Source organism: Bombus affinis, chromosome 1 (genome assembly GCF_024516045.1).
Source record: "Bombus affinis isolate iyBomAffi1 chromosome 1, iyBomAffi1.2, whole genome shotgun sequence".
In the NCBI taxonomy this organism is placed as follows: domain Eukaryota; kingdom Metazoa; phylum Arthropoda; class Insecta; order Hymenoptera; family Apidae; genus Bombus; species Bombus affinis.
Genome location: NC_066344.1, coordinates 17,683,833 through 17,702,397, shown reverse-complemented (window position 1 = coordinate 17,702,397; position 18,565 = coordinate 17,683,833). Strand labels below are relative to the sequence as shown.

At 31.7% G+C, this 18,565-nt stretch overlaps 1 protein-coding gene across 1 annotated transcript in view; it reads left to right on the top strand.

Moving 5' to 3' along the window:
* Nucleotides 1-18,565, top strand: part of LOC126918026 (uncharacterized) — a 225,483-nt gene that overhangs the window by 43,070 nt on the left and 163,848 nt on the right. The window lies entirely within an intron of this gene.

The window sequence follows — 18,565 nt, the reverse complement described above, 5'->3', positions numbered from 1 at the left end:
TTTCTTAAACAGAAAATAAAATGGCAAACGGAAGAGTAATATGTAAAAAAAAGTAATATATAAATTCGCTCAACATTTAAGAATCGTGTCTGTCTGTACAACAAATTGAATGTACATATGCTTGAAATTCTGCTGTCTCGCGGTTGTTTCGCTGTTTAACGACGAGCGTCTTAGGAGCAAGAATCGAAGGAAAGTTGCGCAAGCGCTCGTGAACGAAATTAGCGATTCAATTTGGAAGTTGTGGGAGAAAAGAGAAACTCGCGAGAACAGTTTAGGGAAAGTTTGTTCGTGGTTATTTGAAAATTAGCGGGCAAGTTTATCGGACGCAAAAGAGAAGGAAGCGAAGAGGCAGAAGTGTTGTGCGAGGTGTAAGAACCATGAGGTTTTCGTGGTTGGTACCAAGAAATGGGCAGGAAGTCTTTGGTAGTTTTGAATTGTTCAGATTTGAATTTCAAGTTGGAACTTGTGGGAAAGAGGAGAAATTTGTAAAAACATAAGATAGGATTCACTTTTTATCGTTTAAAACATTTCGGCATTTTTTAAGCTGTTAACAGAGGGAAACAAGCGAGACGGTATAATAATTTCTTTATTTAACAATCGTTTACGTTTTTTATTTGTCGCTTCATTTTTCTTAAGGATAAAATACCACATTTACATTTACGAAAACTAAAGTTCGTCTAATTAACATTGATTCGTTTTATTAATTTCCAATTTCGTGATTTTCGTTAAAAATAAATTGTATGGCAATTTACATTTACATTCGCATTTGCAAGGAATAAAGCTGCACCTAACTGCGATTGATTCGTTTTGATTAATTTTCAATTTCGTAACTATAAAAGTTTCTAATTAAAGGACAACTCTGTTAACAGGTTAATACAGAAGAAATGATAAAGTCGACTGAAAATTAAGCAAATCTGTTTATCGTTGTCTGGAAGTTGAATTGTTTATAAAGCTGCTTGGAAAGTTCCATAACGTCATTAAGAAATGTTTAGTTCGGTGTTTCACATTAGTTTGATTTATTATCAGAAAAAGGGAAGATACTGTACGTTCTTTAAAAAGAATCGTATTTTCGAGGATAAAAACTCGCATGAAGAACATTTATTTCAAATTTGTGAAACGATATCTTTCTCGTAAAAAAAGACTTCCATTTCGCTTTAAATGCGCATCTAAAACTTAATATTCGGGAATATTTCTTGTTTATTATTCTTATTTTTTGAATAATTACTAGGATACTCTATGGAAATTAGCCGATTCTTTTTTAGGTACTTTATACGATATTTTATTCTACAAACATGGCGATATTCAAGCAGGCTATGCAGTTTCAGAGAGAAAAAGAGAGAGGAAAGTAAAAAAGCTCGCGTATCAGTGAAAGCTCCAGCTTCATCTCGATTGTTGCGTGCTACTAGAGAGAACGAAATTTTTTCTTCCATTTTTCCCTAAACTGCAGGTGGAAGCATACAAAAGGTACACGGATTACGTAACTACGCAATTGTTTTGTCTTTGTTGCATTCGCCATTGTTTCATATTTCTAGCAAGTACGTGATTGTCGTCCATAAAATTAACCATAAGAATTCAACACCACATTGTTTCATTGTTCCAAAATATTCATTTTGATTTAATTTTTCAGTGAATTTACGAATAGAGACGTTTTGGATGTGTTATAAGTGTGTATACAAGGTGTTCCATTTAAATCGATTCCTGCGAATATCTTTCAAAAGATTTTATTCGTGATACCGCGAAATGTTTCCAACAAAAGTTAAATGGTTTCGAAAGGGATGCAATTTTATGTTAATAGTTTTTTTTTTCGAGATGAAAACGTAGAACGAAACATATGAACATCAACTTAATAGTTTTCAATGAAACTATATATTTTTTAATACATTAATCGATCCGTCTTGGCATTTCCAATAAAAAGCTCTCGACTTGGTTATATCGGAAAATCATTAGTTTAGCAGATATTTTAACTTTTATTTTATAAAACCTATCATGTGAAAGAAAAGGATAGTACGTTTCTCTGACGTATATTCGTACGTTCTCTACGCCTGTACCAACGAAACAGCTACTGACGTCAAATTATATCTCTTTCGAAACGATTTAACATTTTCTCAAAACATTTTTCGGTATTATGAATGGTTTCAGAGATACGCGCAATTAAAGCTTTTAAATCGTTTGATTGATTAATGCTCGCGTTTAATCCACTTCACTGTTGAACTGATAGGTGTGTGACATGGGCACGTCGAAAAGTACAAATCGTTGGAACTTATAACGCATGAGTGTTTTAATATTATATATATATATATATAATATTAAATATATATTTAAATATAACTATTTAGATATATATGTATGTATTTTCTATTTTAAATGTTTAACGATGTAATAAAATGACGAAGGATTGAGAATAAACGATTTAGAAAACAATTATTTTTTCATTTGCAAGATCTTTTGTATCCCATTGTATCAGATACAATGAATAAATACACATTTTCAAGCTTTTATAGGAGGTATATATTAATAAATACGTTACGTATAATGGCATGTAGGATATGAAATTTATAGGACCATATTTAACGGTTTGCTCAAGTAAAGGATTAGAATCTATCATATGTGGCACTACCTACTAAACAACGAGTGACTAATTCTGCATAAAATCCACATAAGACAATTTATTCTAATTCTTCCAATATGCTTATTCTAACGCATTTCTATTTTAATAAACTCTGAAAGGGTTTAAAGAAATAAATGGACAATCGGTAATTATAAATATTGATGGTTAATAATCACTAAATAATTAATTGTAACACGCATATAATTTAGCACACTGGCATAATGTGTCTGCAAAATGTACTTTTCATATTTTCTGTATATATGTATATGTATTATAGCTGCAATATTTTCAACATTTTTTTTACGCATCATCTATTAAACTAATTCTTTTAACTTCCTTAAAAAAAAAAAAAAAAAAAAAAAAAAAAAAATGAGTCGTTTGATCCAATGTTAAAAAAAGTTATTTTGTTTTAGATCTATTAACCACAAAGGTGACTCGCACTTGATCTTGAGATTAGATTCAAATATTAATTTCACGACAAAGTGAATTTTAATAATTAATTTTTAACCCAATTGACGATTATATATCTGCTTTAATAATCGCAGATTGCAATTACTCATCGATTAAATAGAGATTTAATGGTGGTATTTGATGGTAAAATATTCCAATCGAAATTGCTTGTCATTAATTGTATTAAATATAGCCCAATACTCATATACATGTATATAATAATTATATTAAATATAAACAAGATATACAAATAAATTTGTAACATTAAAAGCAAGATAAATATGTTAAATTTGTAAGGAAATTTTGTTGCATACAGAAACATAAATTATATGGTAAAAATTCTTATTTCATAGCCTGTCGAGTAAAATTTATTTCATGATTCTTTACTTATAGCTGTTGCTTTGTGATTTATGACAATGTTACGATATTCTTGTGAATTTGAATAACGTGTCATGTTTTGTAGCTAAAATCTAGATAATGTAATTGTCTGAATGCAGCATAATCAGATGAAATATACATACAACACTGCAACGGATCGAAATAATGTTACACATGACAGAATCGCATGCAAATTTTCTCATCTAAGCCTGCACATTGTACATTTCTCTTTCAGAGGAATATCGTCAAAGGTTTTGATGTTTTATTCATAAGACTATAAATATGACATAATTAAACTGTTTTTGCATAATTCGGTCAACGATTTATATCATTCCTTAAGAAAAATTTCTACAAAGTGTACCTTCTTAGCTATAAAAATATGATTAAGCACACAGTATTTACCACTGATTTTTTACTCCAGGTAAGTAACTGGTTAATAGTTATTATTAAAGATTTACACTTAATATATAAATCGGAACTTGTTAACAATCGAATAACTCTTTTTGTTATTGACAATGAACCATTGATAAGTAAAGTTGTATACGTTTATTCCATCTTTCTAATCGTTATCGTTAAATGGCATTTTTTAAATATTCATTATATACACGTATTTCTGAAAAGATACATTCTAAGAATTACATAGTCTCGCAAATAGAATAATATTCAGAAGTGGTTTAAAATTTTGAGGTTTAGTAATACAGAATATCAATGTGATCCTATATTTGATGAACGGAGAAGTGAATCAATTAAGAAGCTAGAAAATTTAATTTTTTTCTTCCATTATCACTAAATATTTCATTTTCAAAATTGACTACAGCGATATGTAATCTTATGTACTCGTTTCCCCAAAACTGTAATCTAATAATATAGAAAAATGTATTGTAATTTTAAATAAACTAGTGCATTTTTAATGTAATTTCAACTGAATAAATTGTATTTGCAATTGTAATTCATCTTTTAATTTGGGAAATGTACCATAAAATAATTTCTTTGCAAAGATTTAAATTACTTCTATAAAAGAAAAGAAATTACTTGATTTAATAATAATAATAATAATAATATTGACCATTCCATATAGAAGAAGAGATTATAACTTCCGTATCCAAAGTTTTCTTTTCCGTTTTTCCCCAAAATTAACATTCACAATTCCGTGCTATGAAACATTAATTCCGCGATAACTTAAATTTCTAAAACAATTACGTAACGTAATATCAACAACTACGTAATATGAACAATTGCAACTCAAATAATCTAAATTTCCTTGTATTACAAATGTATCCTTTTATCTAAAAATCAACATTTACGATTCTGCAGCATGAGAATTGAAAATCTAAATGCTTTAAATTTTAAGAAGCAAAATGGTAAACTTGCGAATTAAAATGTAAAACTTAAATATAATTATCATACAGTTTTCGTTTTATTTTCCGCAACAAAAGTTAATGTTACTAATCCCATTGAAGGAAAAATCTAGACCCAAATATTCCAAATCTTCGTGTAATCCTTTTATTTCTTTACTCAAAAATTGTCACTGGCAACCCTATATGTGTAACACGAAAAATTGAAATCGAGGTAGCTGAATTTTTTGTGCAACTTCTCCCTCTCCTTGCGATCTTCTGCTTTTTTTTTATCGAGAAATCAACATCGGAAATTTCATAACCATGAACGATAGAACCCTAAATATCTGGGATATTTTATAGGAAATCTTCCTCTCGCCTTTTCAAGCTTCCAAGCGAATCACAACGAAAAACGATCGGCTCTTGTGATAAAAGCGCGTGTGCGGTTAATCGAGCGCGAACGATTGTCCGTAATGAAAGGAAAAACGTGCGAAGCCTGAGCGCTTTCAAGGAGGTTTGACGTATTAAAAGGGCACTGTATTCTCCTTATACGCGCGGAACGAGGTTATACGAGTGCCTTCCAATTACAAGCTCACTTGACACAGATTGTCGTGTCTGAAAGTTCCCGCCGCCTACGACTTTAACTGCCACCGGAAATTAGTCGGCGACAAGTATCGCGTGGCCGTCCGTACGCGTGCAAAACGCGTTAAACCGGTTACATAGTTTATGGGAGGGCTGTTACTTCGCTCATTTCTACAATTTAGTTTAATTCATGATCTCTGCGAGGTGTACGACATTGTGTCGCGATTCTAAGCGAATATATGACACTTGGAAGATTGCTTTATACTCGTTTCAGGATAGAAAAGACTGCGGCAGCTTGAAAATGAAAATCCTCGGGAAATTGTCAATCAAATAAATGGTACACGTAAATCCAGTCGTTGCTTATTACTGGTCCATCCTAAGCTAAATTTTTCTGGATCATTTTCGACTCAATTACGTTTTTCTGTTCTTAAAAGGCTCTTCTAAGTTTCAGAACGATACGAAAGAAAGGACTGCAGGTATACGTAATTTCTGCTTTCAATTTTCCTGCTTTGTTTCTTTTTCTCGAGATCTTTCTTCCTTGACGGATACCAGACGGAGACAAAATTTCGAAGCAAAGGTTGATATAATAAGAGAAATCTGCACAGAAATCGTTTACGTACTTGAAGTTTTAGCTTTTATAACCTTCCAATTTGCAAAATAGACCAGAACTGGTACTTATTATACGATCAATATTTCATAATCAGTATAATATAACACGAATAATGTAATGTACGTTGTACGATATAGACCCGTTCTGAATATCCGAGCTAAATAGCTGCGATAACGTTGAAAACCATTCATCGGATTTTCTCTATTATCTTCGGCTACTCCTTGTGACAATGACAATATACGATTTAAAAATTCATACGCATTATTATTCTCTTTAGACGCGCGTTCTAAACGTAGTTACTTCGATCATTACTAGAATATCATTTAATTAATCTCTGTGAAATTACCGTTTCTGTGAAGCTTTTTATGAAACAGCGATCAAAGAATTTAAAATACCATCGAAAACAAATCTATACACGCTTTGTCCATACAGATATTGCTAAAGCTGCTATCGGTATTGCTATTGGTATAGCTGGAATAAGAAACAGCGGCGGGACTTATGTTTCTGATCTTGAAATTTGAACGATGTGAGCAGATTCCGATAATTGTTGATTATGCAGCCAACGTTTGCATATTGAAATGGGGAAATTGGTTATTGGAATCGCAATAGGGTAATTATAATATTTAGCGGAGTAGCGGTACTGTTTGTATTAACCTCATTTGTGGTGATATTGTGCTTGTAATTGTTAACGTGTGTAAGAAATTGTTTATTCAGAGAAGGTAATATTTGGTAGAATATTAAGGTTTTATGCATATTTTTTATACTTTAGGAATATTTGCTAACAACGGAAATGTTTATATTATATCATAAAATATTATAAAGTTTTATTTCGATAGAATTAAAATATTGTTATTTAAAATTGATAATATTAGGTAATTAGTTACTCAAGCGTCGACAATTGTTCGTAAAAGTATTAATATCTGATAGATTTAATATTTGATACCGATATTTTATGTATGAGTAATACGTAGTTATATGAAAACAGGAATTAAGAAACGAAACGGGGACGATTAAAGATATGCATACTGTGATAATTTAAAATATTATAGTATCGTAAAAAAAAGCCTGATCAGAGATCGATCAAAACAGTGTCGTCTGTCCTTCGGTTGTTAGTTTACATAGGGAAAAAGCCTATGTGACTAAGGTCACCTAGTACTTGCGGAGCGTTGACATAATGAGATTAAAGAGAGGAAAAGATAACGCTAATGGTGGGGGACGATTTGGGTTCAAAGAAGTGAGAGTGAGTCGAGAGGTGAGAGTTAGTCGAGAAGTCGAAGAGTAGAGTTGTTAGCGTTGTGGAGTTGCGTGAGTTGCTAGCGTTGTCGAGTTGCGAGAGTGGTCGAAGTAAAATAAGATTGTTGCGTTTAGTTCGAGTTAAACGACCATCGTTTTCTGTCTAATTAATATCTGTTTATTGTAAATAAATTATAAATAGTATCAGGAAAAATTTGCCCGATACTAGAATATTAAAATTCTGTTGAAATAAAACCTTCTTCTTCGTAAATATTCGTATAATGATACAGATATTTCTGTATGGTGACTTAAATTCATTAGATCACCATATCGATCAATCGCGAATCAAATTTAATTAATTTTAATTATTAACTAAATACACAAAGTAAACCAACGATTAATTAACACTAACTAAATAGGTAAACTAATTAATTACCGATAATACAAATAATGTAATTGCCACTGCCACTTCTATAATATGGCATTGCATTATTTTTGGTCATTTCAATTTAGATAATTAAATTTGTCATAATAGCAATGTCTTAGCATAATAGCAGAATGTCTTAATCGTTCGGTATAAAAGATGAAACCTTCGCAATTGCAATAAGCCTAACTTTATGCAGCACTGCTATTGTAAATTAAATTCATGAGATTTTTCACTACGTTTATAAAATAAATAAGCATATATTTTTTTGTCAATGACATATTTTAGATTATTTCGACATATTTGATATTACACAAACACAATATTCCGGATACATTGAAGAGAAACGTAAATTTTGGTTTGAAGGCATTAATAAACAGTGACGAAAAAATATCGTAATACAACAGTATTATGTCACAGATAAAAATTCATTATGTTTTCGGTTCGAATTTTTCTCCCAAAGACCATTTCCAATAATTAATAAATATTCTGCGATATTGATAATAGTTACTTTTTGATTTATGGTAGTGATTTACCGTGTTAAATTTACCGGTTGAATAGTATACAGATGAATACAATATGAAGCCTTTATACATTCATGTTCCAGATATTTTTGACACAACATTGATTTTTTTTTATCTGTGTAGTGTACGAATAACGCGATAAAAGAATATTATAACTGAATAATTTCGCAAACGAAAATTTCATACGATAAAAAATTGTCAATAATAAATCATTATTTGTCCACGAGATCAAATAGGTTACAATAAATAAAAAATTTATCGGACATTTATGGAATAATGATTTAATTAAATATATGTATGTGTCGGGTTTACATTATGATTAGGGTTAGGGGCGTGAAACGAATCTTCATTTGGATTAGACATTGTTGTTATGCAATAGAGGAGATTTTTGCTAGTACGAATATGATTATTACAGAATTTGACAAGTAACCGTGGTAACTAGATACTCGAGAAACTAACGACAATGATCCTAGGTTCAATAATCTGAATCCGCGGTCAACGGGATAACAAAATGTACTTTACTTACTCGACTAACTCTTTGTTAAAACGTACGTGAATGACTTTCCGTCACGATGATGTTGCAGAGGAAAACTATGATGGGAAGTGTCTAAGGACACGAGATCATCGGATTCGTTCGAAAAGCGAGAGAAATTGAAGTTAAAGAATGATGCTAGCCGCCCTTGAGAGAGAGTTGCTAGCTGTTTGAAGGACTTTAGTTGACTAAATCTTAAGATTTGCAACGGATCCTCAGGCTAGCTGAGCATGTACTGTGGAGATGCGTCGACATCTGTATAAGGAATGCTATAGAATTACTCCATCCCTATATTAGGTAAAAACGTTCGTCGCTTGACCGCGGCTACGTTCGGCGACTGGTTGCCGCCTCGAGCCCAAGCTCATTGTCACAAATCTCGAACAAATACAATCGAATTGAATGACGACAATTGCTTAATTACGACTATGGTAGAATCTAGATTACAATGTTAAGGGATTTTCCCAAAGTTTCAAAGGGAAGGCTCCGGTGTCCTTTCATCTACGACATCTATATATTTTCATTCGGTATTTGAAGTCTCGTGCCAAATTTATTTCAATAGATTTTTTTAATATTTATACTTCGAAGCAGCACTAACTAAAGTTAATTAGAATATCAAATATATTTTGATTAAATCAAAATAAAGTTAAATTTCATAATTAGTAATAATGAAAGCAACGATGACAAACAATAGCAAATATGTGATTCATTACCATTATCCGCTAATCATCCAAAGATAACATAGGTAATTCGTTTCAGAAGGAGGTAAATATCTACGTTAAATGACTTAACGAATAAAATAACCCGTGATCGATTTTAGATCGAAAATGCATAATCGATTGATCGTCATTTATTAGCAGCAGATTTATTATCGGATTGGTAAATCAAATTATGATTTATCTCTAGGCAATTGCTTACAAATCAATCTCGTATAATACATGCTTGTTTTGGACACGCATACAAATACCTACAACACGGTTTATCTAATACGGTGGTTGGTTTCGGTGACACGCCGCAATTTCTCTACTTTAATCGGACTTGTGATGAATTTTGCTGTGACAGGTTTACTTTTAATAACGTGCCAATTGTTAATACCACGATTCGTGCAGATTAAAAACTTTTGAAAATTAAATTGTAACACTTGTATGAAAGAGAAAAGCCGTATTTGCATCGAAATCGTACACGTGTATGTGCATATTGCATTAAAGAGACAACATATTCAAAATATATAGAGCATGAAGTATTTAGTTGAAATATTAACACGAAGAGAATAATATAAATACAAAACAATTTGTAAAATGTCATAAATTATAAGGGATATATGTAGCTTATACAGGGTGTTATGTAACTGGTGATACAACCTTGTAGAGGATGATTCTATGTGAATAAATAAGTCGGAAATATGGAATAAGATCTTTTCGTATAACGCCTCGTTTCCGACAATATCGAGTTTACTTAAATTCAGCCAAGTACCAACTGGGTATTATTTATTATACAGGGAGAAATAAGTAACAATCGTGAAATAAAAGTATCGATTTTCAAGAAAATTAAGTTTGAACATGTTTAGTTAAGAACTGGTTTGATACGGGTGAAAAGCATCCTGTTAAAAAATTGTATACTACATTATTAACTTAATTTCACATGTAGTTTAACTTCCTGTCGGTTATTTACTCCTCTTCAGTGCAGGATTAGCCAAGTTTAAGTATGGTTGACAAATTTTCAAACTCGATCTTTTTGAAAACGAAGCTTCGTATGAAAACACTTTATTCTATATTTTTAACTTTTCTCTTTACATAGAATCACTATCTACCTGATTTTAACCAGTTGCACGATACTCTGTAAGTATAAAAAAAAAAGATAAAACAACGCTTTGTCTAAAGTAAAATGTTGTTAATTTCCCTAAATATTTCTAATTGGTTTATGATAGTGTAGGTGTAGTACAATTTCACCGAAGTCAACAATTCGTCGAAAACAGATTTATTTTTTAACTATTATAAAAGTTGAGTCAATAAATTGGCATAAAACAATGAAAATATTTCTAATGAAAGGACGAATAGTAGTTTATTTGGCATCTGGACAAAATTGAATAATAAATATTTTTGAATCTCAATATCGTAGATAAAAAATAATGAAATCTAATATAAACATAACAAAATTCAATTCGCGTTTACATTTTTTCAAAGTATAACGGTTACAAAATTATTGTAACTAATATCGTTGCTCTATCACTACTATTATTGCCATTTTAACAAATAAGAAATACGAACAACAGCGAAATTTCTAAATTAACCATCCATTAATGATCCAATACTTTTAATTACGATAATTCATCAGCTTATAATTAAATATCTTATGAAACTCATTAGCCTCTTTATTATCAGCTTCGCTTATCGTACTTTGTAATTTAATATTTTTCAATGAGATTGGTTACTGTTATAGATTTAATCTCAGTACCTGATGAGAAATAAATTTATCGACTAAAACTATTTGATTGTTACATATTTTGTCGTCTTTTGCTCGTATATTTACATCTGTTTGAGGCTTTTCATAGATCGTAGATGATTGAAACGTTTAAGTTACAGATATATCGTTAAGAAAAAATTTATGAAATATTGCTGGAGAAACGATCTCTTTTATTGAAAATTTAATCCATAAACTGTTTTGTAACCAATTGCATCTTAGAAGCTGCATTTTATGCGAGTTTTAGATGGAATAATTTGCAATGCGGACAGCTTCCATAGCCTTCTTTAAATATGTAGATTAGTAATTCGTTTTGATCGTCATGAAACTTTTTGACAGCAGAAATATTCGATATTCTGTACCAGACTATAGAAGAATATATTAATAATAAAGATGAAAAATTCAACTGTGACTGAATAAACGGATTGTCCAGATAGATCGACGGATAATCGCTGGTAACAATGAATTATATCGAACAAGACTAGAATACAAACTTCGGTTAAAATAATTAATTTCTTTCATTTCGGAGAATAAATACGACAAATCCTTACGATCAATTTAATATGTACGCTCCTCAATGACGATACCTTATTCTTAAAGTTTGCCACTTTTCACATTTGATACGAAATATTAAAAATTTCATAAATCAATGGAGGAGTGCGTGGAGAAGTTAGACCATGTTGACGAAAGAATTTCTGTAACTTTTCTCAAATTGTCGAGCCATTCATCTCCGAAACGGATTACCCGGCGTAGACAGGTATAATGCGACTGCAATTTAGAAGAGATTTCGTTGGTAGCTTATGAGCCGACGGCGTGCAATCCTCTTGTTTTTTCCGCTTTGTCGAACGGTTAAAGCGACCGAGAAAATAGGTCAGCGGCACATTGCGAAATCAACGGCCGAGCTTTATGAACTGCTTTATGAATTTCTATATTTTTGCCGCGCGAAAAACTTCTCCTTTCTTCTCTCCCCTTTTACCGCAAGAAAAATCGACTCGAAATTATATCTTCCGACTTGAATAGAGAATTCTGTCGCGTCAATCGGTTTTTAGATTCCCGTTTATAGAGATGGAACGAGTGATCTGTGGAATTGAAAGGATTTTTCAGAAAACCTTGTCTATCGCAATTGAGATTTTTCTTTTGCTACGATGGAGAAACTAATTTTCAAAATGGGAAATTTAGTGGTAATGTCGATTTTTCAGAATCAGGGATTCTAATTGATTAATTAACTCGATACAGTGTGAGTCTTAAATGCATGTCCATACTTCAGGAATCTACGAATAATCCATACTACGAATCTACGCACTAAAACAACGTGTTACGACTATAATACGTTCCATATAACCGTAGCGACCTACGATTACGAGTTCTGAATGTTTAAAGAAAATGTTTAAAGTGTCCACCTCGTGTTGCAACACGCACTACTGCATATCTTATCATTCGGTTCTGTATTTGCTCGGAAATACCAGATATTCTTCGGATGGTCTCAAATCTATTTTCTATCCTTTCTCTCGGACGATCTACATCGTTCACCTGCGTCGAATATACGATAGATTTTACATAGCCTTAAAAACAGAAACCCTGATGGATAGATTAGATTCAATTTAAACTATGGTAGCCATGCGATGTAAAATGGAAGCAAAGCAAAACGTTTTCTTTAATCATCCATAATTCGGAAACTGAGGCTGCACGTACAACACACGTTCGTATTTATTTTAGTGTGCAGATTCGCCTCCTATGAAATATGTATTTATAGCACAGTCTGTACGTGTACGCGTCCCAAAATGTTGTGAGCAGGTTGACGGAGGAAAGTAGTTGTACAAAGTGGACTGTATGATTTTATTAGAAGCGTGACTTAATAGTTTCCTAATAGGAACTGTCCCTTCTAGATATGATGCATAATATCGACCTTTATGTCGTGTTCGATGATCAGGCTACGACCCTCGAACTTCGTAAAATGGAGGACGACCGTACTCGACCAATGAATGTTCGTAACTGACTATCGTGTCCGGTGGTTGGATCTCGATTGTTGAATCTCGTAAAACGATGGAGAACCGTACTCCACGACTGATTCGTTGAATCTGACTCGTCGTGTCCGGTGGCCATACCTGAGGACGTCGTAAAACGGAGGAACAACCCTACTCTTGATGACTGCTTTTTGGCTCCTTTGCTCTTTGTGTGTGACGGCCAGACCACTACCTTTGGTTTCCGTCAGGTGGAAGATAACAGCTCTTGAGGATTGATTCCTCGTATTTGCCCCGCTGTTGATCGCTTATGACGGAGGTGAAGGATAAAAGTTTGCTACTTTTACCGAATGGTTTACGACGCTGTTAGTCGTTCGAGAGTTTTCGGGCCCATTCTACAGTATCATAAATCCTTACCTTCTCAATAGTCTTGAACAATTTGCACTGAATAATTAAGTAAAATATATTAAATTTCGTATCATTTAGTAGCATGTACCTGCTTTCGTACGATTACAATAGTTTGGTACTGAAAATAAAATGTAGGAATTGAGAAAAAAGCACCTCATTGAAAAGTAAGGGTGCGTGTAAATATTCTTTGTAGCAACTATAGATATTAACTGTTTTCGATCCTTTTACATAATTTTTTATATTACAGTCTAAAGATACATCCAGCTACATCCAAAATATATCTCAGTGTTATCAGGCCTGTAAGTATGAAACCGGAATTTGCTTATAGATGGCCCTAGCTGATAACGTAGTTATCACTAAACTGCGTCATTGATGGCAAAAGTCTTTGTTGACATCTGACAAACATTTTCGACTCGGAACAATACAAGTTTCATACAACAGCATAGTTTGTAATAGCGTTGAACATGTCGAATTTTATGCCTGGAAACTACGATTTGCGGACAGCATTGATTTTCTGCTACCAATTGCCAGACAGGTGGGAAAAATGTATAACTAGCGATGGGCAATACTTCGAATAAAATATTTTTAATCATTTTCATACAATAAACGTGTATTTTCTATACAAAAATTCCGGTTTCATATTTACATACCTGGTATACTTGATAATTATATTCTCAAATGTTTATTATAGTAATAATTTAGATGATTATTATTTCCTAATTCGATACTTGGAACTTGAAATGTCAGAATTTTTTAAAATTTTTTAAAAGATGACCGAGAAGAACCATTCTTTAGATATATCAAAAAGCTGTCCTGAATCGTATTTACTGTATTTCATGAGATGTTTTCATGAGAAACTTGTCTGATCTTCAATTTTCAAAGTAGACTATTACTGCTTCCGTTATTGTTTTATAGAAACGTATAGTCTTCCACGAAGATCGACTCTGTTCTGTAAATTCAAGAAATAAAACGGGACATAATAAGAAACCTCTTTGTATCGGTTAGCTTTTATCTGATTCGAGAAATGTAACCAAGATTGAATTTCCAATGGGTTTATTGTTCATTGGAGAATGGTTATGCTTACCATTCTTCGCGATACTGCATTGTATTATTATATTATAGCGCTTCTACCAAATAGTCTATTTGTAATAACTATTGTTGTTAGTAGACTGCAAAATTATGACACAATTAAAGAAACAGAACTTAAATAGATCCGAATCGTTTTGCCTATTGAAAATTATAATAAATACTGTACTTTGAATATTTTATATATTTTTGTATTACATCGTTTGGACAATTCTTAACGAAAATAGCGAAAAATTTCATTAGAATTAGAACTTTTCTTTCAAAACAAATTCTTCGTTTTTTCTCGCAACGAATTCCTTCAAATAGCTTTTGCAGATTTCTAGAGTATTCAATTTCTTGTTTACTTCTTTTGAGTAAATTTTTGTTTTTAATAATAAGAGCATACCACATTTCATGGATATATAAAATTCAACAATGTCACGATGAAAAAAAAAATCTGTTTTGGTAGAAAATTGTGGATGTTTTTCGTTAATTGTCTTTAGTATCCGATTAGTTAGATAAATCATTGAAATTCATTATTTGAAATCCACAATAAAAACGATCAATCAAATATATTCTATGTCTGATTATCACTCTAGTTGTTAGTTTTTATTATTCATGCTACATTTAGATATAGTAAATAATCGTATTCCTGTACCTTTTTAAACAAAAATCTAATTGCAAGCATTTAATTATAACGATTACAATAGTAAACAGTAATTACACTTATAATAAGGAAATAACGAAAACAGAATCGTTTAAACGAAAACGTGTACGCAGAGTTACTATCTATCATTTATCGGCGCGTGATACTAACAATAACGAAATAATTTTTCAATTTCAACGATAAAGCTTTTGACGTCTCTAATTAGTAAACGTGAACGTCGAAATCAAAACACGACGCACGATAATGGTGTTTTTTTATTAATATATTTTCATATTTCTCGTAACGTCAATTAAATTGTTTAACTTTTTGGAAAATCATTTTCGAATAAACATAGTTTATTTCTACGGTCCTAACGAACATGCCGAAAATATATCAATTTGATATTGTTTCGGAACTGACTAATTTGTACAAACGGTTATTTTTACGTTGGAATAAAAAATAAAGTATAATATTTGTTATCGATTTCTTTAATTTAAGTGGTTAAAGAATCATGTAAATAATATAGCTATACGTATAAATTTGAAAACTTTTATACATTGTTGTTACGTGTTCCATTATTTATATATTATTTAACATTTAATACTTCTTTATTATTATTTATATACTATATGTTATGTTGTTTATTATTTATGTATAGATATTCTTTATTGTGCATTTCTATATTCAATGCAGCGGCTGATGTTATTATCATAAAAACGTGTAAAATCTAGTTAAAGTAGACTTTCCTAAATTCATTTGAAAAGCTACGTGCAAACGATTTACCAAAATGATATAGTACTATTTAGCATATCTAAAGCTGAAATACCACGCGTCAAATTAATCTCGTGTGGCTAGCATTGTACGATGATTAAAACATGCAGTTGACACGAGGTTAATTATTTCGGCGATATTAACTACGATTTATATATGACATTTATTTGTTATTTAACTCTTCGCAACTAGAATTTTGTTTGCTTACGAAGATAAAGGTATGATTGATTATCATTTTTATACCTCATTTCAGAGATCACGGAATCATTAATTCCTATAAATATTGGATCGCTTAAGAAGTTTATTAAAAAAAGAGGAGAATTATTAAAAAAAGAGGATCGGTCGCTATGAACTGTGTTCGATAACGGAACACTGAATTTGGATGAATATCGTTGCCAGCCGGACGATTTTAAATGAGGTAGTTAAAAGATTTCTTTATTAAGAGGATAAGACAAGAGGCCAATTTCCAGAGTTCCTAAGAAACTGTTGCATACGTCATTCTGAAACTTTCGAGTTCTATTTTACCTGTTACATACTTTTCAGGAACGTATAGCATTGTTTTGGAGGAAAAATAATCATTTAGTCTGAAATTATGACAGTTTTATGAGAACGCACAAGAAAATATTCTTTTAGATGACAAATTTAATATCGGCAGTTGCGACTGAAGGTTCAAAGAGAATCCTAATTAATCTGTAACTCATGAGTGCAGTCTGAATCGTAGTCTGAATTAGAAAATGAAAGAAAGAGAAAGATAGAGGAATGGTAATATCTGAAGGAAATCTATTTAATTTTTGTCGGAGGAGTACTAGATGCTAGTTTTTGTAAGGGCAAAAATTACAGTTAGCGAATGTTCAAATAAATCATAAAAGGATATTTATCGAACATATCTAAAAAATTTAGAGCAAATCGAATAATCTATGTTTGAATTATTATCGTTTTGGAGAATTTTTCTTTGAATTTTTCTGTAGAACGCATCCAAAACAGAATTTCCTTTTCTTCAAGCGATTTTAGCCACCTTCGACGTTTACTTGTATCTTTTCTCACTGATGGGAGAAAAATCTATAGCAGTTGATTCCTTACTTCATTACACAACATCATTATTCTGCTCTTTACGAAACAACATTGCTGGAAAAACTATTTGAAAGATTACAGTAAGGAGAATTTTTCAAAAGAAAGCTAGCTAAAGCTGATGGTTAATCGAATCAGAGACAACGAAATGCCGATCTTGGACGAGTGTTACTCCTTATCGTATTACAAGACATAATTTTTCAACAAACTCGCGTTGAGCTTCATACATATTATATCGATGTAGAACCAAAAAGCAGGAAGAATTGGATCTCAGCTGGGTATTTTAGCTCATCCGCCCCATTTCCCGTTTCCCAGGTATAATATCATCCGACTATCATTCATTTCGACCTTTACAAAACTCCTTTCATTGCAAGAAATTGTACGAGAAGGAGCTTGCAAATGCAAGTTGGAAGAACTTATTTCTGAAAGGTACGAAAATGTTCTCCGAAGAAGATAAGTTATGACGCATAAACTGTGTCTAGTAGTTGAAAAATCGATTCATATAATATTCAATATGAATACAAACACGTATATTTAATACTATATTAAATGCCTATACATGTGGAATTCGAATTTTTTATTAAATCGATTACAGCGTATGATAACCTACCACACATGTCGCATTACGTTTTTTCATTGCATAATCCGTCAACCAGCATCAAATATAATAATTCTCGTTGGAGTATTGCACTGTGGAGAAGTCCACGATTACGTCTTCGCAATGAAAATTCTATACTCTACTAAATATCCTTCTAGTAAATCATATACATATTTGCGTCTGCATTTATACATAATAACAATAGTAATAATAACGATGATGATAATAATAATTTCATTGGTAGGATTAACGTTAGAACTATCGATCTTTAACCTGTAGTTAGATATAATATACAGAGAAGATTGATAGATTTTGTATCATATTTTTAACTATATTTTCTCCTAATAAAATTAAGTACTAATTTTGTCAAAAATTCCTACATGCATTTGGTAATTGCGAAGATAAAAATTTGAAACTGTCGCTTTTTGTGTATGTGTATGTGACTAATTTCACATCAATAGTCAATCATGTAGAGGACTTGTGTAGAGGATGGTTGATCGTGAGATTTATTAGACGAGATTGCTCGTTGTTGAAACCGTCAAATATATTTAAAATAATTAAATAAATAATTAAAGATAACGTTCGAAAAGACGGATTCGTTAAGACAGTGTATAAGTCGCAAAATAAACTCGTTGATAACTGATCGATACTCGGTAGATACTCGTTGGTAATTAATTGATACTGCTCGATAAATGATAGGTCTTACGGTCGCGTTCGTTTATTTATACTGGTCGGGGGAGAGCCAGAAAATTTGAATTCCAGTTTGCACGTAGCTGCGACATTGTTTTGCGCGGAGTTTATTTATTGTTCCATTACGTGTTTTCTAACGATATTGATACTCCGAGGCAAAACAACAACATGATTTGAATCGTTCTCTAGCTCGTGTACCGCTACAATCATATGTATTGCAACTTTC